We start from the raw sequence: 25,350 nt of genomic DNA on the forward strand, positions 1-25,350 counted from the left end.
CTTTAACTTACGGCTGATTAGAGTATTCACGTAATTCTGCAACAAGTAATGCACTCACAGAAATCTGCAACTTGTAATTCACGTCGTTTTCTGCCATCAACAAATCTGATGCACAGTATATGTTTATGCCGCGGGTGTTATTCCGAGTTTTTCCATTATATTAAAAAAACCGGAGACAAAAGTTATATAAAAGTATATATTTTTAAATCTCTCCATTGTCGTTGACAGTGACCTGTCTAAGGAATGCAGCCGCGTCATTTTTCATTATGCGAGCCGGCCGCCGTGGCCGAGCGGTTCTAGGCGCTTCAGTGTGGAACCGCGCGACTGCTACGGTCGCAGGTTCGAATCCTGTCTCGGGCATGGATGTGTGTGCTGTCCTTAGGTTAGTTAGGTTATAACGTTGTTGCTTTAATTTGTTCTTTGAAAGCGGTGCTGCTAGACAATAAAAGTGGGTTTAAAGCTGTGAGCTGTCTGGGGAAGTTAACCTTGCATTACTGAGCAACTGTTTCACCAGGCATCCAGTCTAGCTTACCGAATTACCAACCAGACTAACATTAATTATAATCTTTTAATAGTCATACGACAACCGGTGATATATATATATATATATATATATATATATATATATATATAAAGAGAATTTAAATAAAAAGAAATAAATCAGTTTATATTTGGAAATTTATTTTACCATTGATCATTGAAATTTCAGCATATTAAACGTGAGTCATAACTAAGCTGGTGCCTTATTTAGGACTGTGAAAATGTGGGTTTGCAATCTTACGGAACACATCAAATAGGGAGCCAAGATTGGGAGACTACATACAACACTGGATTCATAAAATAACACACAAAGAACGTTGAAACATACGCAAGAGGAAATTAACCACAACCAACCGATTCAATTTTCACCCAAAGAAGTTACGTTCGTAGCACAATCCTGTCCGTCATGTAATTACCCACACTCTGGTATACTAAATTCATATTAACTCTCTGTGAAATCTTCCCGAAAAGAATAGCTGAGGGCCACTTTGATGATTACACCACATGCTTCACGTGGTCAACTTGGTTTACACAAAGAGTGTAACTCCACAATAATTTTGATAATTAAAATGAATTAGATCGAAAAGCAATTTACAAAAGAAAAACCTCGAACTGGTTACTATCGTCTTACTATTAACCTGATGGGTCAAACAATTGTATAAGCACGTGGTACTGGTTTCACAAAGTACACCCCACGTGGGTTGAACATAAAGAAAAGTTGCTATATTGAAAAATATTGTCAAGACGAGACGTTATAATCTCACGCACATTCGCATTTAAGATTGATGAACTTAGTTAGAGTTACTGATCAACACGTGGTTCCACTTTACTCACAAAGTAGTAACAAAGCAACTACCGGAATATATTCTGAACTTCACACGAGAATTACACTGCGCTGCAATTTAAGATAACATCAGATATTTTAGAGCTAAACCTGAAATAAAGGTGATTAAATTTTCGGTTAGGCTGAACTTAAGAAATCCATTGTCCTACGGACTTAGCAGACACGCGCTTAGCCGGAGATCTTATCACTTCAGACGCTGGCCACGGACAAACTGCCGTAGTTCCTACCTGAAGGGTGCCTCACCAATACAAACGGAAGTGACCAGAGAGGCAGCTTCCTATACCAACATGACAAGGGACGGGCAGGACCATACTAAGGATAGAAACCTCTTTGCTTTTAGAAAGCGTAGCTACCTGTTCCGACATTGGTCCTACTGTTCTCTAGCAGACAGGCTTGTCTGCTACCCTCAAGCATGCAACTAGAAATACATTTGCTCATTCATCCTCTCACACAGAAGGGAAGGGGGATGACAGTATCTTATCATATACGGTATACAAAAGAAAGCGGATGTAGGTTCCGTATGAGACTGAGTGACATGAATTACATATAAACTGTGTTTTAAAGTGTAATGGTGTGACAGATCGTTCTTGTTTATGTGTAAAAGTAACACGTTCCACTACTCAGTCTCCTCCCAGATAGTCAGAAACGCCACAGTAAATTTAGAAGAGGAATTTATTCCATAAATGACTACAGATTTAAGAAATCAAACATGAAAGGAATCCAACAGAGACCTTTCAAGGTTTGAGTAGTTCTAAGTCTAGGGGACTGATGACCTCAGATGTTAAGTCCCATAATGCTCAGAGCCTTTGGAACCATTTGATCATTATGCGAAGGGTTACAGAGTTCCGCAGGCAGCACTGTAATCATGTTGACTACCTATACAAAGTACAGAACTACGAGTGATTATCAGCTATCCATGTATGGACGTAACAATGAATCGACACTCACCTATAAGCCAAAACATTATAACAGCTGCCCACCGCGGTGTTGGATGCGTCCTGATAGCGTTGGGGGAGCGTGATACGGTATATAAAAGTATGTAATCCGAGCAGACACGGACGGGGGACTACCCTAACTAGCAACTTTAACAAAGGGCAGATTATTATTACGAAGAACTTGTATACGAGTATCTTGAAAACAGCAAAGCTGGTGGAATGTCCAAGTACTGCTGACGTGAGCATCTACGAAAGGAGGTATCAGGTCAGTGAAACTACCACCAGGTGCTAAATGATTGGACGTCCACGACTCTTCACAGAACGTGGGGTTCAGCGGCTTCTCTGCCCTGTAAAGTAGGATAGATGGTGATCTGTGGCATCTCTGCCGAATGAGCAAAATTCTGGTGCACGCACAAGTGTTTCGGAGTACACCATCGTACGTTGTTGAATATGGAGCTCCGCAGCAAACCACCCCTGGGTGTTCACTTGTTCACCCAAAGATATCGTCAATTACGATTGCAGCGGGCACGGGACCATTGGGATTCGACCGTCGGTCAATGGAAACGTGTAGGCTCTTAGGCTCTGAGCACTATGGGACTTAGCAGCTATGGTCATCAGTCCCCTAGAACTTAGAACTACTTAAACCTAACTAACCTAAGGACATCACACAACACCCAGTCATCACGAGGCAGGCTCTTAGGGTGAATCACATTTTTGCTACAGTACATCGATGATCGTTTCGAAACGCGCCGTCATCGAAGTGAACAGCGACTCGAAACGTTCAGCGCCCCACGGACACAGGCTGGCGAGAGCAATATTATGGTATGGAACGTGTTCTCCTGCGCCTGCATGGGACCTGTCGTAGTAATCGAAGGCAAGATGATAACTGCGAACTACCTGCATTACTTCACGGCTGATGTCTTTCCTGACGGTGACGTCATCTTTCAGTAGTATAATTGTCCGTATCTTGCAAGAAAATCAGCGGCCCATTGTTTACGCAAATTACATGACCTGTGCGTAGACATCTGATGCGACCTACCTCCACAAACCCACCAACAAACTGTCGGATCCCTGGTGCGTAGGATCAGTGATGTATTGTGTCCCAAAGAGGGACAAGCAAGGTATTAAGCAGGGAAATGTAATGTTTTGGCTTATCGCCGTAGATATGATTGTTTTTCCAGTTACATCTGATGATCGAACATGTATTACAAAACAGATAATGTTTGTTGTGCAAATAATCAACATCTACAAAGCTCCGTTTCAGCGAGTTTATAATTATTCACATAATAAATAAATTTTAGCAAAACTACCCCAACAGAGTAACTTAGTTCACGTGTGCCTGTATACATGAACATCTCCGTAACGAAGTCGCGCAATAAGGATATTACCATGGAATCGTGAGACAAAATTGGAAGGGATTGAAGCGCACGACGTCTCACAGGTATATTGCGGCGAAGACAGCGACTAAATGAAGAAATACAAAAGGTGATAAAGAAACGGTGTAGCCGCGCGGCACGCAGACAGACGGGGAAGAGAAACCGCCGGCCAGCAAACTGGAGCAGGGCAGGGCAGGGCAGCGGCACTGTGGGTGGCGGAGGGGGGCTGCCACCTGCCTCACGCCCACGCGCGACCTCCATCGGGGCCTTCCCGGTCGCGCTCCACCTGCGGCCGCTACCTCACCGCAGGCGGCTGCGCGGGGGCGGAGACCAGCCGGCGCCTCAGACGGCGTCGCTCGCGTGACGAAAGGCGGGAGAAGAAGAAGAAGGTGCACTGGGGAACGGAGGCGCATGAAGACGTCTGCTATACTACACCACGGTATGGCAAAGATTTAGAAATATAATTCTGTACTGCAAAGTATACACAGGTGCTGACAGCCGGAATATCCACACCTACAGTTCCGAGAACAAGAATTTTCGCGTGAACTCAGCCTCATAAAGGAAGCAGGTGCACAGTTATGTCGCTGCGAAGAACAGACGCGCATCTGTCTGCACGCTAGCGCATTTAGACGAACGGGAACAGAGTGAAGTGGCGCAGTAGTGAGCACACTGGACTCGCATTCGGGAGGACGACGGTTCAAACCCGCAATCGTCCATGTTTTCCGTGATTCCCCTAAATCGCCTCAGGCAAATGCGGAGATGGTTCCTTCGAAAAGGCACGGCCGAATTTCTTCCCTATCTGTCCCTGACGTCACTGTTTGGTTCCGTCCCCAAATCAACCGACCGACCAACGGACGGGAACGCGGCATCACGTGGCACCCTCCAGCAGACTCCTGCAGTAACCTAGAGTACCCCACGCTATCGTGGATACCTATTGCTGGAAGAAGGACTTTGTGTGGGAGTTTATAAGCATAGCCCAGTTCAACAAGTTTCGAAACTGGGTTAATAAAAAAAAATGAGTCCGGATAAGACGTTGGTACAGCGCTTCAGGTGCCCTACGCATTTGCCCCCACTTGATTACAACAACGTTCATACAACCGTGTAAAACTGTCAGAAACGTCCTTCTTTGGGCTTTCGTTCAAACTGAGTGTCATATTGACTTGAATGTCGGTTATTATGTCAAAGGGTTGAGCTCGCATGTGAATTTCTGTTCCTTGTCGTTTTGTGGTAGAATCGATAACACCAAGTCTCGTCACACATAATAACTGCTTCCAGAAAAGAATAGTACACAATTCACAGAAGGCGTCGTTTTTTTCGTGAGTCAATTTGTGAGAGCAAACTTTGCACATACTTTTCTCTTCCGCAAAATATTCTGGAGAATGTCTTGAACGCTTGATTTACAGATCCTGCTCTATTGCGATTTGTTAACACTATTGACACACTGTTCCGCACGTCCACTGATAAACACCACCTGCTCACAACTGACTAATTGAATGCACACTTGTTGTTTACAGTTTTTAGTCCAAGCTATTGCACTGGCGTTCCTGATATGCCAGCAATAAATCCAGACTTAGAACGTTTTGAACGGCTGTTGTATGTACAAAGAGCAACAGTACTTGTCCGAAGACAATACAAATTATAATTTAAAGACTGAAGCTGATAATAAGATGGATGCCATTTGCAAACCATTCTTTTCCGAAGCGAATCGTTGCCATACGGGGTACATATAGAAAGGAGCAGAAGAAGATCTGTGGCAGTAACCGAAGTGGCAGGTCTCTGGATGATATTTATATGCCAACTGAGTGGTGCTACCATCTGCTTTTATTTCCCATGCATCAGGAACTGCCAACTGCGAGCCGTTATGACATGGATCTTTCTATGGATGTAGTTATAGTTGTCGTTGACTACGAGGATGATAAAAATCGTACTGATCAAAAAGACAGTGTCAAAACGGAATGATGATATCGACGGCAGTTCTTGATGGTATCCAATAACATCAAATGTTTCATTGTCTTTTCTCAAATACACATACTCCAAAAAAAATTCGTCTAAGACACTCTCTTACATTAAAGGTTTGTAGAGACTGGAAAGTTGCCAGAATGAACGACAGCAGAGATATGGACTATTAATCAGTGAAAAGGAGAATGCAACAAAGAAACACAGAATTCTGTTTAAATCAACACACTTACACACGAGGAAGTAAGGATTGGAAATTTAGGATCCAAAATAAGTAATCGTCTGCAATACTGAAAATCACACTCTGAACAGAGAATGTTATGCCTAATATGATTTGATGCATTGTAAATGGTTTATGAAAGCCTGCGACTGTGAAAACAATGGGTTTGCTTCTAAATAACTTTTCTGCCAGCGCTCATGATTTTCTTTTATTTATATTTCAAATGACTCGTTCCAGGAAATGATTCCCATTTTCAAATGCGTTTTTTGCTGTGTACTACCCCATTTTTACGTAACGTTTTTGATGTGTGCGATTTTGCAATATGTAACAAAAACGCTCAATTTTAATTGGTTGCAGATCTTTTTATGTAATTAATGGTGAAATTTGGATGACCTTGTACTTAAAATTTTCTTTCGATCCATTTGTGCAGAGTCTCACACATGTTAAACATCACACAATTTTCTGTGCACAGTATACAGAGAGGATAACTTACATGAACAAACAATTACAAAGTAGTTTTAAATGTAGTCGACGAAAGAATGTTGTACTCGTAGGTCTTCCACAGAGTATGATATGCTTTTGTACAGAGCGTATTTACATTGACAATCTGGAACATAACTTACCTTTACCTGTTTCACAGTAGTGCGTATTTCTGTGTGTTACTAGTTTTATTTAAGTATGCTGTCGAAGGATCTGAAGAAATTTACTGATTCACTTTCAGGTTTCCCGTTTAATACTTTATCTTCCTATTTTCTGTAATATGAATATATTCCCTTCTTCTCTAATAGATCCATTTTATGCCCTTTATTTAGTCGGTGGCGTACTCTGACATTTTTCTATACTTGGGCGTCCTGTATTATGTATGTGTGTTGCTGTTGCTGATCTGTGTCTGTTGTGTGTGGAGGATTTCATATGCTCTGGGTACCTGGTGTTGAAATTTCGGTCTGTTTACAACTTGGAACATACCTAGTACGTAACTGTGTACATTCCAGAGTCTGAAATTGGATCATGGTCCCATTTTATGTTTTATATTAGTTTTCATTGTAGTTTATTAGATCTAAAAAACCCAATTTTTGCTTCGAGGTTTTTGAAAATGTTTGCAATCTTCTGTGAAGTATTGCCAGTCTATGTGATGCTCTCTCTCTCTCTCTCTCTCTCTCTCTGTGTGTGTGTGTGTATGTGTCTTTTTCTTTTGTGATGCAGTTCTTGTATGGGTCTCTCTTCAATTAGTGTATGACTGTGTCAACCATGTATGCTGCCTGTTTATGGATGTTTGGGTGACATGAGATTGTAGGTATTGTGGTGTCGGTCACTGTGTGTTTCTACAAATTTTGAATATATGTTTGTTGTCGTGTCTTGTGATATTTAGGTCCAGGTAACAGATGCTTTTGTCTTGTTCATGTTCCACTGCAAATGCAATTTTCTTATGTAGACTATTGAAGCAATTGCTTCAATAAACCAATTTACATAATTACGTTTTTAGTTGCTTACAGTCGCATTTTGTACCACAACCCTCACATGCTAGTTCCATTCCATATCGCTTTGCAACGTGATGCCGAGATATTCAAAGACATGTCTGTATCAAGCAGGACAATACTAATTCCGTATTTTAAGATTACGGGTTTGTTTTTCCAACTCGTCCGCATTAATTTACATTTTTCCACATTTAGAGTTAGCTTGCAATCATCACAGCAACTAAAAATTTTGTGTAAGTGATCTTGTGTCCTTCAACAATCACTCAATTTCGACACCTATCCGTCCACCCCAGCACTATCAGCAATCAACAGCAGATTGCCTTCCACCCTCCCAGTAAATAAGAGTGGCCCTATCACGCACCCCTGGGGCACATCTGACGATACCCGTGTCTCTGATGAACACTCGCCGTGGAGGACAACATTCTGGGCTCTGTACTTAACAAGTCTTCGATCCCCTCACATATACAGGAACCTATTCTATATGCTCGTAACTTCGTTAACAGCCTGCAGTCGGATACCGTGTCAAATGCTTCCGGAAATCTAGGAATATGGAAACTGCTTATTGCCCTTATCCATAATTCGCAATATATCATGTGAGAAAAGTGAAAATAGAGTGCGCTCTAAAACTATGCTCATTCGTCGCCATAAGCTTCTCGTTTTCAAGAAAATTTATTATGTTCCAGCTGAGAATATGTTGACGGATTCTGCAGCAAACCTCTGTTAGGGATATTTGTCTGTAATTTTGCGGGTTCGTCCTTTTGCCCCTCATATACGCCAGAGTCACCTGCGTTTTTTTACCAGTTGGTTGGAACTTTGTGCTGCGCGAGACATTCGCGATAAATGCAAGATAGATAAGGGCCAATACCGTAGAGTACTCTTTGAAAAACAACAATCTGGTATTCGGTCCGGACCTCATGAATTATTTTTCAGCCCTTTCAGTTTTTTCTCTGCAACAGGGATGCTTATTGCTGTGTTGTCCAAAAGTTGTTTTAAAGAGCACTTGCTGAAAACTGCCACTCAGTTGAAGACGAGAAGCAACATCTCGCAGAAACTTTGTTGTACGACTTTGAGTTCACCAGCTCCAACATTAAGGACATCTGCGCATGGACTGGTGCGCCCTGCGGCAGAATATTGCGCTGCAGTCTGGACCAACAGCCCGTACAACAGACTCGTCGACACGATGCTCAGCAGACCTTGTGCACAATCACAACAACCAGAAACACTTCTACTTTCTGGTTGTCTGTTCTCACCAATAACGTTCCCTCATTTCTGCGGCAGGAATCTGCTGTGAAGCCGGAGTTTACAGAACTAGCCCGTGATCATTATGTCCCTGTATATTAAAACATTCCTGGACTCAATGAAAACAGACTTTGTTCCTGTCATTTCGCTCTACAATGAGCAAAATTGTTGGTGGACAACGCCGTAAAAGTCACAGACCGATCGACAGAAATATGGCAAAGTATTGCTACCCCAAGGTGTCTTTAGATGCCCCCATCTCGTGCAGGACATCAGATTCTGAAGAGCACAGCAAGATCTCGCAAAAAAAAAAAAAAAATAAATAAATAAATAAATAAATAAATTAAAAAAAATACAGATGCGATGACTCAGTGTACAATCGGACAAATGAGGATCAACAACATCGCCCAGCTGTGACTGTGGTGCAGAACGACCAACTGTTCAGCATATCACATGTGAATGCCCGAAACGATCATTTTCTGGTGATCCGGTGGAGTTCCTAAAGCCAAAAATTTCATCAGTTGAATATATTCAGCGGTTGGATTTATGTCTGTTGCATTCTGTGCCTTGTAAATACTGCAAATTCAATTAACTAACGATTTTGAATTTTTTCTGTGCGTTTAACATGTCTATGTGCATTGTTAAGGTTCAAATGGCTCTGAGCACTATGGGACTCAACTGCTGAGGTCATTAGTCCCCTAGAACTTAGAACTAGTTAAACCTAACTAACCTAAGGACATCACAAACATCCATGCCCGAAGCAGGATTCGAACTTGCGACCGTAGCGGTCTTGCGGTTCCAGACTGCAGCGCCTTTAACCGCACGGCCACTTCGACCGGCTCATTGTTAAGGATAATAAAAGTTATCTTATGCAATGTGATACTAGCCGTACGCCAAATAGATGAATAAGCGCGTTTTCTATTCGTTTTCACACGGAAAGTAACCGCAGCTAACCTACTCGCCGCGCACACGCCGCGCCAGATAAGGGTGTGCGGCTCAAAAATGGCTCTGAGCGCTATGGGACTTAACTTCTGAGGTCATCAGTCCCCTAGAACCTAGAACTACTTAAACCTAACTAACCTAAGGACATCACACACATCCATGCCCGAGGCAGGATTCGAACCTCCGACCGTAGCGGTCGCGGTTCCAGACTGTAGCGCCTAGAAACGCTCGGCCACTCCGGCCGGTCTAAGGGTGTCCGGGTAAAAAATAAAATGCAATAACTTGAGACGTAACTGAGGCATTTATTGGCGGTTTGCTTCAGCACGAATGGTAGCTTTCTGTGATTGCTTGCGGCATTTGGTATACAGTGTGCATGTACGTAACTGTTTTGTTCTTGTAAATGCGCTCAGTGGCCATGTGGACTCCACCAACAGAAGGTATTCTGTGAACTTTCTTTCGCACAGCTACAGTGTGTTTCACTAGTGAAACTTCGTCTTCAGCATGAGTGGGGACTCTGACGGACGATGTTCCCAGTTGCGACACAGTCGAGAAATGGCATAAGCGGCTTTTGATGTAGGGTCAAGACACCAAGCCGAGCTGTTCCAGGAGCACTGTTTAATTAATACTAACTTCCTTCCACACGAGCCCTCGTAAGTTAATCCGACAAGCAGGTCGGCAGCTACAGTAATCTCATTCGACTGTACACTATGCAGTCGATAAGAGGCTGCGCCTGTAGGCCTACCAACTGCAGCTTCATCACAAAATCAAGCCTGAAGAAAGGCAGCGATGGAAGGCATTCGAGGAGGTAATTCCGGTAAAAATTGACGAAAACGAACGACTAGTGGATTTCGTCTGTTCCTCGGACAAAGTAGTTTGTGACACTTACAGCGCGGTAAAGACGCACAATTGTCGCATTTGGGGAAGTGAACCGCCCCATGTAGTTACAGAGTGCGAAAATAGCTCTCCGAAAGAGAATGTGTGGTATGCATAGTTTCAAACGATGGGAACGTCGCAAGAGCCCCTCTTACATACACTTCACCCTTTCTTTTCACGCCTCTACGATGGAGGTTAAAACCGCGACTCATAGCACTGAAATCATGAGTTCTTTTTATGAGTGGCTGAAGAAAACATTCCAGACATACCGCAGTTCAGAGGAGCCACGAAAAGACATCAGGGAGTGGCATACATGACCCCAATGAAACCACACATGACATTGATTCCCACACGTTTCGCGGTCCAAAACGACAGGTACCAGTGCAATGAAACAACAAGAAAACGTTCTTGACAACCTTTAAAACCGTTGACACTCTCAGATCGTTGCATCCCCCTGTAATCACGTCACACGAGGACAAAATTTGCCGCTTCTGACCACTTTCAAATTCGTCGAATGGTTCTGAACAGTACCTAGTGGTTCCAACATGTAGACGAGAAGAGAAACTGTGATCGATCTGCGTTTCAAATGAGTGTGATCACGTTCCTTGGGATGCACGATATCCTCAGAGAAGGGTTGAAACGTCCGATGGTGCCAGCGGTGCCAGAGGTTGCCAAGAACGTCTTCCAGTCGTTTTCAACCGCCAAATGAATAGGAACGCCCCAGGGAAACGGGTGGTTTCATTAACGCTCTCTGCTACCTCGTACAGCCTTTTCGTGTGTGTTCTGAGCGACGGTGTGCCTGGAATGTTTTCCTTAGCCACTCATAAGAAAACCGTGTCGTTGTAACGCTGAGTGTAGTGGTTCTGATCTCCGTTGCGGAGGCGTGAAATGTAGGTAAGAAGGGTTGTGATGACATTCTGATCTGTTGAAAATTCCGCAATGTCATTATGCAAAGTTGTGGTGAAATTTGGGACCAATGTGACATCATTAACGCATCTTACACGTCGCGTAAACTTCTGAGCTCTGGCCTCTTTTTCGCATGTGTCGACACCCTGCTGTTTGCAGCGTCGAGCCTGAGGGTGCCGTATTAGGAACTTCGTGTATTTCAGTGCATACCGTTTGCCTTACGTATTGCGTGACAAGTGGAATTTTAAAAACTATCCACTTCATGACTTGCAAACTTCTACTGTAATTACGTTGCAATAACCCTCGGCCGAGCGAAGTGGCGCAGTGGCTAGCGCACTGGACTTGCATTCAGGAGGACGCCGGTTCAATCCCGCGTCCGGCTATCCTGATTTAGGTTTTCCGTGATTTCCCTAAATCGCTCCTGGTAAATGCCAGGACGGTTCCTTTGAAAGGGCACGGCCGACTTCCTTCCCTGTCCTTCCCTAATCCGATGAGACCGATGACCTCGCAGTTTGGTCTCTTCCCACAAACAATCCAATCCAATAACCCTCGTTTAGTGGTGCTATGTTAAGGAACTTGCATAGCCTATCAATCCAAAGAGATGCAAGGTGCTGTTATGTTAGTTTTGTAAATGGTTTGTTTAGGTGTCGAAAGTGAGGAAAGAACACAAGTTATCAACGAAGGAGCCCATTTACTTCTAGAGAGAAACCTTACTTCTGCCCTATTTCTCTTCTGGCTGCAGGAGAACCTAGGCATTTGTCAGCATAGTACCTAACAGTAAGTGGATATTAGATCAGAGGTAATCCGTTTATTGACTATTTTCTAATTACCTATATATGTTTCCACTTGCCCTTGTTCAGTAAGTCGTGAAACAGAACGAGAGTTAGAAACTAAATCTTTGAGTATTCCTCAATCAAGTCCTCAGACGTCACTTTACAACACGATGTACAGTAAAGTTAAATATAGCTGCGAACATGTAAAATATATGGCTCTTAACCTACGAGTTGGAGATAGAAAACCACTATCAAACGCAAACGAAAAGCAGATAGATGTCAGGAGTACATGTAAGGCCAATACGATGGAAAAGGTATATCCTGATGTTTGATAGATGAGAAGAAGTTCATCTGGAAAAACGGGTGATAATAGTCATGCGGTAAGAGTTTGACGCAACACTGAATGATCTGGCCTCAAAATCACTGGGTGTCAATCATGTAACTTTTTCGGTGAGCGTAAATATGTTAGAAGTACGGGAAGTAATAGGTTATTAGACTTTAAAGCGACGACTTATCAACATATCTCCAGGGAAGTAATATCACCTCATCAATAAAGAAAGTATATGCGGATAAGTGTGAAAACTACCGGACGATTGGTCTGATAAATCACGCTTGTAAACTGCTGACCAGCGTAATATACAAAAGAACGGAAAGAAAAATTGCAAACGAACTGGACTAAGGCCACTTTGGCTTCAGACGGGTAAAGTTACCAGAAGAGGTAGTCCGACATTACGCTTAGTACTGGGAGGAAGACCGAAGAAAATGCAGATACTTTCCTAGCATTAGTGTTGAGTGAGAAATAATTCAGTAAACTGAGTAGATATAATATTGAAAATCTTCAGATGTTTGAGGTTAATACACAGATATGTATACTCTACAGCAGCTGGAAAACCCAAGTGAGAGTAATGGAACTGGAAAGTCAAAAGAGACAAGGTTGCATTAAGAAAAGTATAGTGCAGGGTTCAGCTCGTCATGACTGTTGTTCAACATGTACGTCGAAGGTACGACGAAGGAAGTGAGAGAAAATTCATATCCGCCGATTTCAGAAGAAGAATAAAAGAGCGTAGTACAGTGCTACGAGGTTTAAGGACCTGTTGAAAGGAAGTACATAACATGGCTTAAGAGGAAATACAGTGTCTGAGAAAAAATTGAGGTGCCTAGAAGGGAAAGAGGAAACGAAACTAAGCTTCATGGCTTAAGAGGAATACGTGATGTTATTGAGGAATTACAACATGGAATCAAATTTAGAAAGAACTTGACAGTACGAGCCCACTTATCAGTACAACGTTACGCTCCTCTGCTCTGAATGCGTGCACTGATTCGGTTAGCACAGTCGTCACAAAGTCATTGCATCCTCATCTTCTAGTTTTAACAATTTTGCGTTCAGTCCTCTATTTTTTTCGTTGGTGGAGGGTCGAAATGCCACTCAGCTGCTCTGTTTGCATGTTCTTCTGCGTATGCTATTACTTTCAATTTATAGCCCGCATCATATGAATACCTTTTTTTTCCATTATGAAACTACCTACGACTAAAACATTGTACTGTTACCGATAGCATATAAATCACTTTCATTTTAAGTTCACTGGCATCGTAGACTCCCATAATAGGACAGATCGTGTTATGGGTTTGTGATGGCGGGACAGGACGGAGACTGTTGGCTAGCTTGTGGATCCCCGCTTTTCATTTTGGTCGCATTGGTGCACTGCTGTTGTCAGGTTTCCCGTGGCTATTTTTATGACTGGCGGGAATTTTAAGTCAGACGCTGGGCGTTTTTGTATTAATTTCGAGTATATGACGCACCTGACTTTTCGGGGAAATTTTTCGAAGGCAAAAAGTGCGTCTTACAATCGGTAAAATTCGGTAAGCACGAAAAACGTTAATCTCCTTTCGTGGCCGCTCTACCTGTCACAGAGAATTGCAACTCATTTAAATATCGCCAATGGTAAATTATAGCTCCCGTACCCTTTTCTTTTCTCCTTCTTTATCTTTATGCTTGTAAACGTCTGTGTCTCGATCAGTAAAAGTCGATTGGTATCCTGTACTGAGAGTGAAACAAAGAAGAATCAGCCCGTCTCTTTTCGGAAGAACCATTCCAGGATACACTTTAGAGTTTTTGGCAGAGAACTGAAAACAATCGCTGTGATCGAAGTAGATGCTAAGACGTGCACTAAGCATCCTTTCCGCCATGCTGCGCAGTTCATTTAGAGGTACGACAGAATGCTGTAAGTTATACAAAAATTATCATCTACTCCACTCCGTTTCACTGAACACCGCTAGAAGATCTGCATGAAAAATGAAATTTATTGGTAGTGACGGGAGGTACGCACAAACTGCGGAATATTGCAAGAGTTTGCGAGCTGCTGTTGAATAGAAGGTCAAGTGTTCCCTGTTGGGTCTTTAGTGCCAGTAATTTACTGCGTTCCACTCGCAGTTACACCGTGAAATATTGTGATTTGTACGCTTTTTGATATGCTGTATGTTGTCACACATTACCTTCACTCTGGTGTGTGAGCATTGTGTAGGCGCCAAGTAAAACGCTTGGTCGCATTGCTCCTATCCACGTACTTGAACGTACACCGTTAGACTATGCGGCAGCTATTTTGTCCTGTCATCCACCCTTTTGTTACTTGATGTAATTAGAAGAAGAAGAAAAAAAAAAAAAAAACAAATCCGAAACCAGACAAATGCCACAGAAGTTCAGAAGCTCAGCAAAATCTTTTAGGTACCAAAAAGGGTTTAATGCTTTTAAAAAGGGTTCTCGTATACGGAGCAGATTTTAAAGTGAAAATCAATCGTCTGCCGTAGAACGATGGGCGACAAGAAAATTATGACGCATTTGTTAGACTGCAAAAGCATTTCGATTCGATTGATAATGAGACTTCGCACAGAATTATCAGAGAATTTCAGATCAGAATCGCGTTGGTCAATGTTATAAAAGGCTCACATACCAACTAGGAACTCGACCATACGACAGCTGTCCCAGCTGCTCAGAATAAGACAGGCTAATGGACTGCAGCCACTCCTATTCACCTATGTCCCATAGAATATCATGAGAATTTAAATTCGAAAATTGATAGTTAAGGAATAAATTCAGTTAGCTTAGGAATAAAATACGAAGAGATGTAAGTCACTTGTCTACTTTTTATTAGAGACATTGCGCGTCTATCAGAAAGTCCACAGGAAGCGACTTTATTTCTCAGTCTTATAGAAAATCCTCTAGCCGTTTTGATCTCAGGATCTCAGTTGAACAGAATTTTTTTAAATGTAAGTCTGTAGGCTTTCGTGGCCGTTGTCACTGAAGTTAAATCTTCTGGAAATATGACGCGGTCTAGCAACTCAGAAGATTTTAACTGTAGAATTTTTTTAATCACACACAAATAAGACCTAGAAGGGAAATGAGAAGGATCGAAAATGGCATAGAAATTGTGCCTGGGTGGGGCCACACAGAAAATCATATTAGAGAAAACGGCTGTTGGAGATCGAAATTTAAAAATGGATTCACAAAAAGTATCTGAAGCAAATGCATCTTCGGGAACACCAAAATAAGGCTGTAGCCTCGCAGACGAAACATAACTTCCTTGTGTCAGTGAACGGCTTTCAGTGAACAACTTGGAGAAGCTAGAAGTCATTGACAGATGACACCTGCTATTCTGTTTATTCTTGCTTTATGGAGACAAAATACTTCAGTGTGTTAACTTACGTGGGAACGCATCTTACAGCAGTTTCATAATTCTGGTTTCTGACAAAGAAAGTGTGAAACTTATTAAAAGATTGTTACGCCTGTAGTACGAATCTGCCCTAAGAAGATTTGGAGTGCAAGCGTGAATAGGTACTCGGATTTGTAAAATATCCTTCGCTCATTAGAAAGGAATATCGTGTTATTCTTGCGTAAAATTTCCGAACAGGAACATTAAGCTGAAAAGCGAACATTTGATTGGTTCTGTTGTTAAAGTGTTAAGACAGTAATGCAAGTCGCTATCTTAGTAAATTTGTTGACCTTAAGCTCAGCCTCTCTTTCAAATTTCACTGTTTGAATGATTGCCTTTACACTGCGTGCGATATTGTATCGTAGGCACAATATTTTGTAACAGGAAAGAAACACACCCACAAGGACACTTCTACTAGGAAATGGTATGTACTGACGTTGATCTAAATTAGGTGAAAAAGCAGTTTTGCTTTTTTGCTTTCGCTCAACTGTCCTCGAGTGGTTCTGTGTGAGTTTCAGTTGTTTCTACTTCATGTTGTTGTTATTTGATTTAATCAATATACAAAGTTCTCACAAAATTGTGTAAAATATTCCACTCTATAACACTATGCACTGTACGCGTTTGTTGACCCAACCGACAAACTGGTGTTGCACGCTCCAGGATGTGCACAGCCGTACGTCTTACTGTTTGTTTTAAATGGATTTCAGATTTGTGTAGTTTTCACCTTCTCGAAGTATAATGTTAATTAGATGGTTCAGATGGTTCTAAGCACTATGGGACTTAACATCGGAAGTCATCAGTCCCCTAGGCTTAGAACTACTTAAACCTAACTAACCTACGGACATCATACACATCCATGCCCCAGGCAGGATTCTAACATGCGACCGTAGCAGCAGCGCGGTTCCAAAGCGCCTAGAACCGCTCGGCCAGGGCGGCCGGCCATAATGTTAATTATGGAGAAAAAGGTATTATATACACCAAAGAACCAAAGAAACTGATACATCTGCCTAATATCGTGTAGGGCCCTAGTGAGCACGCAGAAGTGCCGCTACACGACATAGAATGGACTCGACTTATGTCTGAAGTACTGTTGGAGGGAACGGACATCAGGAATACAGCAGGGTTGTCCATAAATCCGTAAGAGTACGAGGGAGTGGAGTTTTAAACAACCATTGCAAGGTATCCAAGATATGCTCAATAATGTTCATGTGTGCGTAATTTGATGACCAGCGGGAGTGTTTAAGCTCAGAAGAGTGTTCCTGAAGAAACTCTGTAGCAATTCTGGACGTGTTGGGTGTCGCATCGTACTCATGGAATTGCGCAAGCCCGTCGTAATCCACAGTGGACATGAACGGATGCAAGTGATCAGACAGGATGCTTACGTATGTTTCATCTTTCGCGGTCGTATCTAGATGTATCAGGGGTTCCATATCACTCCTATTACACACGGCCCAAATCATTACAGAGCCTCCACCAGCACGAACAGTCACCTGCTGACATGCAGAGTCCATGGACTCAAGAGGTTGTCTCCATACCCGAACACGTCCATCCGCTCGATGCAATTTGAAACAAGACTCGTCCAACCAGGCAACAGTTCAATGTCGGTCTTGACGGGCCCGGGCAAGGCGCAAAGCTTATTGTCATGCGGTCATCAAGGGTACACGAGTGGACCTTCGGCTCCGAAAACCGCTGTCGATGATGTTTCGTTGAATGGTTCGCATACTGAAACATGTTGATGACCTAGCACCGAAATCTGCAGCAACATGCGGAAAGTTTGCACTTCTGTCTCGTTGAACGATTCTCCTCAGTCGTCGTTGGTCCCGTTCTAGCATGGTCCCGTTCTGGCCGCAGCGATGTTGAAGATTTGATGTCTTGCCGGATTCCAGACATTTACGGTACACTCGTGAAATGGTCGTACGAGGGAATCCCCGCCTCATCGCTCCCTCAGAGACGCTGCGTCCCTTCGCCCGTGCCCCAACTATAACACACATTCAAATCACTTAAATCTAGATAATCTGCCGTTGTAGTAGCAGTAACCGCTCTAACAACTGCTTCAGACACTTGTTGTCTTACATATGCATTGAAAACCGCAGCGCCTTATTATGCCTGTTTACATTGTGAGAAAGCAAGCTGGGATATTTTTACTTCCCCTCTTGTTTTACCATCTGCCTCCTTAAAAGTCATTTTTCATTTTTGTCTAATTACTATTAACATATGTGAATATAATTTGCATTTTCATAAAAGAGAAAGGTTGGACCTCACTTTTAAAGAATATAACACCAAATCTAATTTTGTGCTTAGTTTTATGTATGTAATTGATTTTATAATTTGTTTTGACTATTCCTAGTTAATACTTTCATTATAGGATGAAATCAGTGATTGTTTCGTGACTTAAATTCTATTGTTGACAAATAAACAAATATAAATTTTATAATAACTATAAACATTTGGAGGAGTAACTAATAGCATTCTTTAAGTATTTGTTTCTCTCTATTCGAAAACATGTTAGCAAAGCCAGCTCTTAATCAATTCTAAAGTAATTACCATTTTTGTCCAAAGTACTGTTTGCGTAACTGTATCTGTTAATTTCATCATTCAAACAAATAATTCTGCCTAACTCTTGTAGCAGAAGAAACTGTTAAAACGACGGAATTTTTCGATGTATTCAGTTAATTTAATTAGTTGAGTTTTAATTGTAATTTCTGTAAGTTAAACATCAAACAATGTGTAATTTCAGTACCTATTATTGTGATGATATATAAAGGCCCGATTTTTGGTCCCGAGACAGTCAGTCCACGGCCGAGTTTCAGACGAGGAGCTGGTATTAGTTAGATCAACAACAATGCATGCACTTAACTGAGAAATTAGCGTAATTGGCTGTGTGCTGCAACAATGACAGTGTCTGTTCAATACGTACCTTATTATGTGACAAGAGGTGTGTGGTTAGGTTTTTACTGCTCGTAGATGTTCAACTGTTAACTATTGTAGTAGTATGTTGATGTTTGCTAGCAACCTAACTTATCGAAAGTTAAACAACGGTGCACTGGCCATATAACTGTGTAATATTGCGGGTTGTGAACAGTGAAAGTAAAGACCTGTGAAACGCAAATGTGCACCTGTCGGCTACATCATCAGTGTTGAGCTTCAACCTCCCAATTTTCAGCCAGTGTAGCAACGCAATACATCGACACCGAGGACTATCAACGAAGAAATAAAGCAGGCCAAAGTCACAACATGTCTCTGAATTTGAATACGCATGCCTGTATCAGTTTCTTCAACGTATCACTGTATTTAAGCCGAAGGTTACAGTAAAAGAATTTAGAAGTCGTAAATCACCTTAAGTGCATTCCAAAATTACTATCTGTTCTTTACTTCAAAGTGGAATAACTGTTTCTAGTTCTTAGTTTCTACATAGAAAGAACACTGAAACACTCCTAGGCATAATGTGTTCATCTTGCAAAAATTTATACTGTGCTACCCTGCATTAGAAATTGAAAAATTGTCGCTTTACTGGTTAGCATAATATTCAACGTACCCGGTTAAATGATAGAGCGATAAAAACAGAGAAGGACAATCAAAAAAGGACACGTAGCTGTCTTACATGTGTTTTAATGTTATCCAAAACCAACATAACACTCTTAACATCCAGCACAATTTTTTCTATAAAAAAACTCTCCTAGAGGAAACTGAATGGAAAAGATGGGTCCTGCCAGTACATTGTTCCCCCTTATTATAAGCGGCTAACAAATTGCGGCAAATCGAACACCGATATCATACAGATTGTCCAGTTTAAACATATAATAACAGAGAGGGGTCCACAAAAATGTAGACACTCTTTGATAGTCAATATCAGTGGAAGAAAATGACATACCGTTAAAATTTTTGCACGAGTGACGGATTATTTTATGTATCCAAAGTGACCCACATTATGAAGCAAACAATCTCGACGCCAATGAAGTGTTAACCGAACTATGGCTGTTAGTGTTGACGGCGTGATGACCGCAGAGGACGCCTGATGGTTTCTCATAGTTCGTTCAGTATAGCTGGCTTCTGTTGGTAGACTTTATTTTAGGTTCCCCGTAGGTATAAGTCAGGAGGTGTAAGGTCTGGAGTCCGTTGTGGGTACTCAACAGCTCCTTTTCGACCTATCTGTCGTCCACGAAGATTTTCATCCAATTAGAGTCTGACATATTTGTGCTAGTGAGGCAGGGCGTCATCTTCTTGTAGGTAATATCTACCATTTCCAAACACCTCTCGGATGGCAGGCGAAATCGATGTTTGCAGCGTATTAAGATACACCTCACCAGTTATGGTACATTCGAAGAAGAATGGGCCAGTCAAATCATGCGATGATAGACCGCACCACACGTTAACACCCGGTAGATTAACATGCTTGTCCACATGAACACAGGATTTTCAGAAGCCCAGAACGCGCAGCGGTGGCGGTTTACAACACCGTTCAGTCCAGACAACTGTCATTGCAAACCGTTCATCCTCGCGAAGCATGCCTCCAAACCACACGCAGTACTCCATCCTTCGATCCAGGTCGTCCTCGTTCATAGCGTGCAGCTATCTTGGAATGTACTCTTTCTACTTTGCAGTCTTCAGAATTCGTCGTTCTTTTGATCGACCTACACCGCTTTCATGTGCACCATACTTCACAGATTTTAGAGGTGACTTAGTAAAATGTCAAGAATCATGAAAGAAGGTTGTATACATGGAAGAACCCTGGAGATACTAAAAGACAAAGATTTAGGAACCAGGTTTTAAATTGTAAGACATTTCCAGGGGCAGATGTGGACTCTGACCACAATCTATTGGTTATGAACTGTAGATTAAAACTGAAGAAACTACAAAAAGGTGGGAATTTAAGGAGATGGGACCTGGATAAACTGAAAGAACCAGAGGTTGTACAGAGTTTCAGGGAGAGCATAAGGGAACAATTGACAAGAATGGGGGAAAGAAATACAGTAGAAGAAGAATGGGTAGCTTTGAGGGATGAAATAGTGAAGGCAGCGGAGGATCAAATAGGTAAAAAGACGAGGGCTGGTAGAAACCCTTGGGTAACAGAAGAAATATTGAATTTAATTGATGAAAGGAGAAAATATAAAAATGCAGTAAAAGAAGCAGGCAAAAAGGAATACAAACGTCTCAAAAATGAGATCGACAGGAAGTGCAAAATGGCTAAGCAGGCATGGCTAGAGGACAATTGTAAGGATGTAGCTTATCTCACTAGGGGTGAGATAGATACTGCCTACAGGAAAATTAAAGAGACCTTTGGAGAAAAGAGAGCCACTTGTATGAATATCAAGAGCTCAGATGGAAACCCAGTTCTAGGCAAAGAAGGGAAGCAGAAAGGTGGAAGGAGTATATAGAGAGTCTATACAAGGGCGATGTACTTGAGGACAATATTATGGAAATGGAAGAGGATGTAGATGAAGATGAAATGGAGGATATGATTCTGCGTGAAGAGTATGACAGAGTACTGAAAGACCTGAGTCGAAACAAGGCCCCCGGAGTAGACAACATTCCATTAGAACTACTGACAACCTTGGGAGAGCCAGTCCTGACCAAACTCTACCATCTGGTGAGCAAGATATATGAGACAGGCGAATTACCCTCAGACTTCAAGAAGAATGTAATAATTCCAATCCCAAAGAAAGCAGGTGTTGACAGATGTGAAAATTACCGAACTATCAGTTTAATAAGTCACAGCTGCAAAATACTAAAGCGAATTCTTTACAGACGAATGGAAAAACTGATAGAAGCCAACCTCGGGGAAGATCAATTTCGATTCCGTAGAAATGTTGGAACACGTGAGGGGATATTGACCCCACGACTTATCTTAGAAGAAAGATTAAGGAAAGACCATCCCACGTTTCTAGCATTTGTACACTTAGAGAAAGCTTTTGACAATGTTGACTGGAATACTCTCTTTCAAATTCTGAAGCTGGCAGGGGTAAAATACAGGGAGCAAAAGGCTATTCACAATTTGTACAGAAAGCAGATGGCAGTTATAAGAGTCGAGGTGTATGAAAGGGAAGCAGTGGTTGGGAAGGGAGTGAGACGAGGTTGTAGCCTCTCCCCGATGTTATTCAATCTGTATAGTGAGCAAGCAATAAAGGAAGCAAAAGAAAAATTTGGAGTAGGTATTAAAGTCCATGGAGAAGAAATAAAAACTTTGAGGTTCGCCGATGACATTATAATTTTGTCAGAGACAGCAAAGGACTTGGAAGAGCAATTGAACGGAATGGACAGTGTCTTGAAAAGAGGATATAAGGTGAACATCAACAAAAGCAAAACGAGGATGATGGAATGTAGTCGAATTAAGTTGGGTGATGCTGAGGGAATTAGATTAGGAAATGAGACACTTAAAGTAGTAAAGGAGTTTTGCTATTTGGGGAGCAAAATAACTGATGATGGTCGAAGTAGAGAGGATATAAAATGTAGACTGGCAATGGCATGGAAAGCGTTTCTGAAGAAGAGAAATTTGTTAACATCGAGTATGGATTTAAATGTCAGGAAGTCGTTTCTGAAAGTATTTGTATGGAGTGTAGCCATGTATGGAAGTGAAACGTGGACGATAAATAGTTTAGACAAGAAGAGAATAGAAGCTTTCGAAATGTGGTGCTACAGAAGAATGCTGAAGTTTAAATGGGTAGATCACATAACTAATGAGGATGTATTGAACAGAAATGAGGAGAAGAGGAGCTTGTGGCACAACTTGACTAGAAGAAGGGGTCGGTTGGTAGGACATGTTCTGAGACATCGAGGGATCACCAATTTAGTATTGGAGGGCAGCGTGGACGGTAAAAATCGTAGAGGGAGACCAAGAGATGAATACACTAAGCAGATTCAGAAGGATGTAGGCTGCAGTAGGTGCTGAGAGATGAAGAAGCTTGCACAGGATAGAGTAGCAAGGAAAGCTGCATCAAATCAGTCTCAGGACTGAAGACCACAACAACAACATAGTAAAATGTTGCAACACAGCAGCGCTGGAAGCTGGACTTGTTAATGTTTCTGGTCGTTCAGACCTTTCCGTATGCACATCCTGAACAGTACCGTCGGCTTCAAATTTATCCTGAATACGATAAATTTTTGTACGTTCTGTTGACATTAAGCCATTGGAGTACTTTCATCATGTTTCTTTCGTACTTCCAGTACCACTTCCATGCGTCCTTTCGTTACTCAAACGACAGTCTTACTTCATTCATTGCTACACTGCCATCTGCTGGAAAACGCGTGCCAAGATATGTTGAGAAAACAATGGACTGCGCTACTGCGCAAAATAGCAGCGATATGGCATTTTGTCCCAAAGACATTAACTATCAAAGACTGTATACGTTTTTTCTGGACCCTTCTGTAAAAAAATGTAATAACTTGATACGTAACTGAGATGTTTATTGTTGGTTTGCTTCTACATTTATCGTAACGTAAAAATTTTTCTATGTTTAATTGCGCCAATTGGTATCGAGTGCGCATACGCGTAACTGCTTCGTTCATGTAAACGGTTGTCACTTGCCTTGTGGACTCGAGCTGAAGTCTGTTACACTGATACAACGTCGGTTTCGGCGTGAGTATGTACGGCGACCAACTGCAGAATCAGCAGAAACATGTCAATAAATACACTCCTGGAAATGGAAAAAAGAACACATTGACACCGGTGTGTCAGACCCACCATACTTGCTCCGGACACTGCGAGAGGGCTGTACAAGCAATGATCACACGCACGGCACAGCGGACACACCAGGAACCGCGGTGTTGGCCGTCGAATGGCGCTAGCTGCGCAGCATTTGTGCACCGCCGCCGTCAGTGTCAGCCAGTTTGCCGTGGCATACGGAGCTCCATCGCAGTCTTTAACACTGGTAGCATGCCGCGACAGCGTGGACGTGAACCGTATGTGCAGTTGACGGACTTTGAGCGAGGGCGTATAGTGGGCATGGGGGAGGCCGGGTGGACGTACCGCCGAATTGCTCAACACGTGGGGCGTGAGGTCTCCACAGTACATCGATGTTGTCGCCAGTGGTCGGCGGAAGGTGCACGTGCCCGTCGACCTGGGACCGGACAGCAGCGACGCACGGATGCACGCCAAGACCGTAGGATCCTACGCAGTGCGGTAGGGGACCGCACCGCCACTTCCCAGCAAATTAGGGACACTGTTGCTCCTGGGGTATCGGCGAGGACCATTCGCAACCGTCTCCATGAAGCTGGGCTACGGTCCCGCACACCGTTAGGCCGTCTTCCGCTCACGCCCCAACATCGTGCAGCCCGCCTCCAGTGGTGTCGCGACAGGCGTGAATGGATGGACGAATGGAGACGTGTCGTCTTCAGCGATGAGAGTCGCTTCTGCCTTGGTGCCAATGATGGTCGTATGCGTGTTTGGCGCCGTGCAGGTGAGCGCCACAATCAGGACTGCATACGACCGAGGCACACAGGTCCAACACCCGGCATCATGGTGTGGGGAGCGATCTCCTACACTGGCCGTACACCACTGGTGATCGTCGAGGGAACACTGAATAGTGCACGGTACATCCAAACCGTCATCGAACCCATCGTTCTACCATTCCTAGACCGGCAAGGGAACTTGCTGTTCCAACAGGACAATGCACGTCCGCATGTATCCCGTGCCACCCAACGTGCTCTAGAAGGTGTAAGTCAACTACCCTGGCCAGCAAGATCTCCGGATCTGTCCCCCATTGAGCATGTTTGGGACTGGATGAAGCGTCGTCTCACGCGGTCTGCACGTCCAGCACGAACGCTGGTCCAACTGAGGCGCCAGGTGGAAATGGCATGGCAAGCCGTTCCACAGGACTACATCCAGCATCTCTACGATCGTCTCCATGGGAGAATAGCAGCCTGCATTGCTGCGAAAGGTGGATATACACTGTACTAGTGCCGACATTGTGCATGCTCTGTTGCCTGTGTCTATGTGCCTGTGGTTCTGTCAGTGTGATCATGTGATGTATCTGACCCCAGTAATGTGTCAATAAAGTTTCCCCTTCCTGGGACAATGAATTCACGGTGTTCTTATTTCAATTTCCAGGAGTGTATCTCAATTACTTCTCAGGTTATTACGTTTTATAATATTTCGAGGGACTTTTGTTAATTAGTGGGAAACATTTTCATTTTTCGAGAAGCTGGTTGTTTTTACTCATGATTCCAGTACTCCATATTATTTCCTACTCCTTTGGTTACAAAACCTTATTTTTCAATATAATCTTCCCTCAATGGGACGACCTTACTCCACCTTGCTGCGACGGCCTGATTGTCCGCATGGCACCACGACGTCGTAGCCAACGTTGTACCCAATACCGCACTACAGCAGCAATCTTCCCGTCATCCAAGTACTGCTTCCCGTGGAGTGCATTCTTCATTGGGCCAAACAGATAGAAGTCGGAACGTGAGAGATCCACGATGAAAAAGAATTGTCCAAAGAAGTTTTGTGGGCTCCTCTCGGTGCACAGACATGTCATGGAAAAGAAGCAGACCGTCACCATGACTTTACCGCCTGAGGGTGAGGCTATGAGTTTTTTCGTCGGACTAGAGGTGGTGTAGCGCCACTACATG

Source organism: Schistocerca serialis, chromosome 6 (assembly GCF_023864345.2).
Source record: "Schistocerca serialis cubense isolate TAMUIC-IGC-003099 chromosome 6, iqSchSeri2.2, whole genome shotgun sequence".
NCBI lineage: Eukaryota > Metazoa > Arthropoda > Insecta > Orthoptera > Acrididae > Schistocerca > Schistocerca serialis.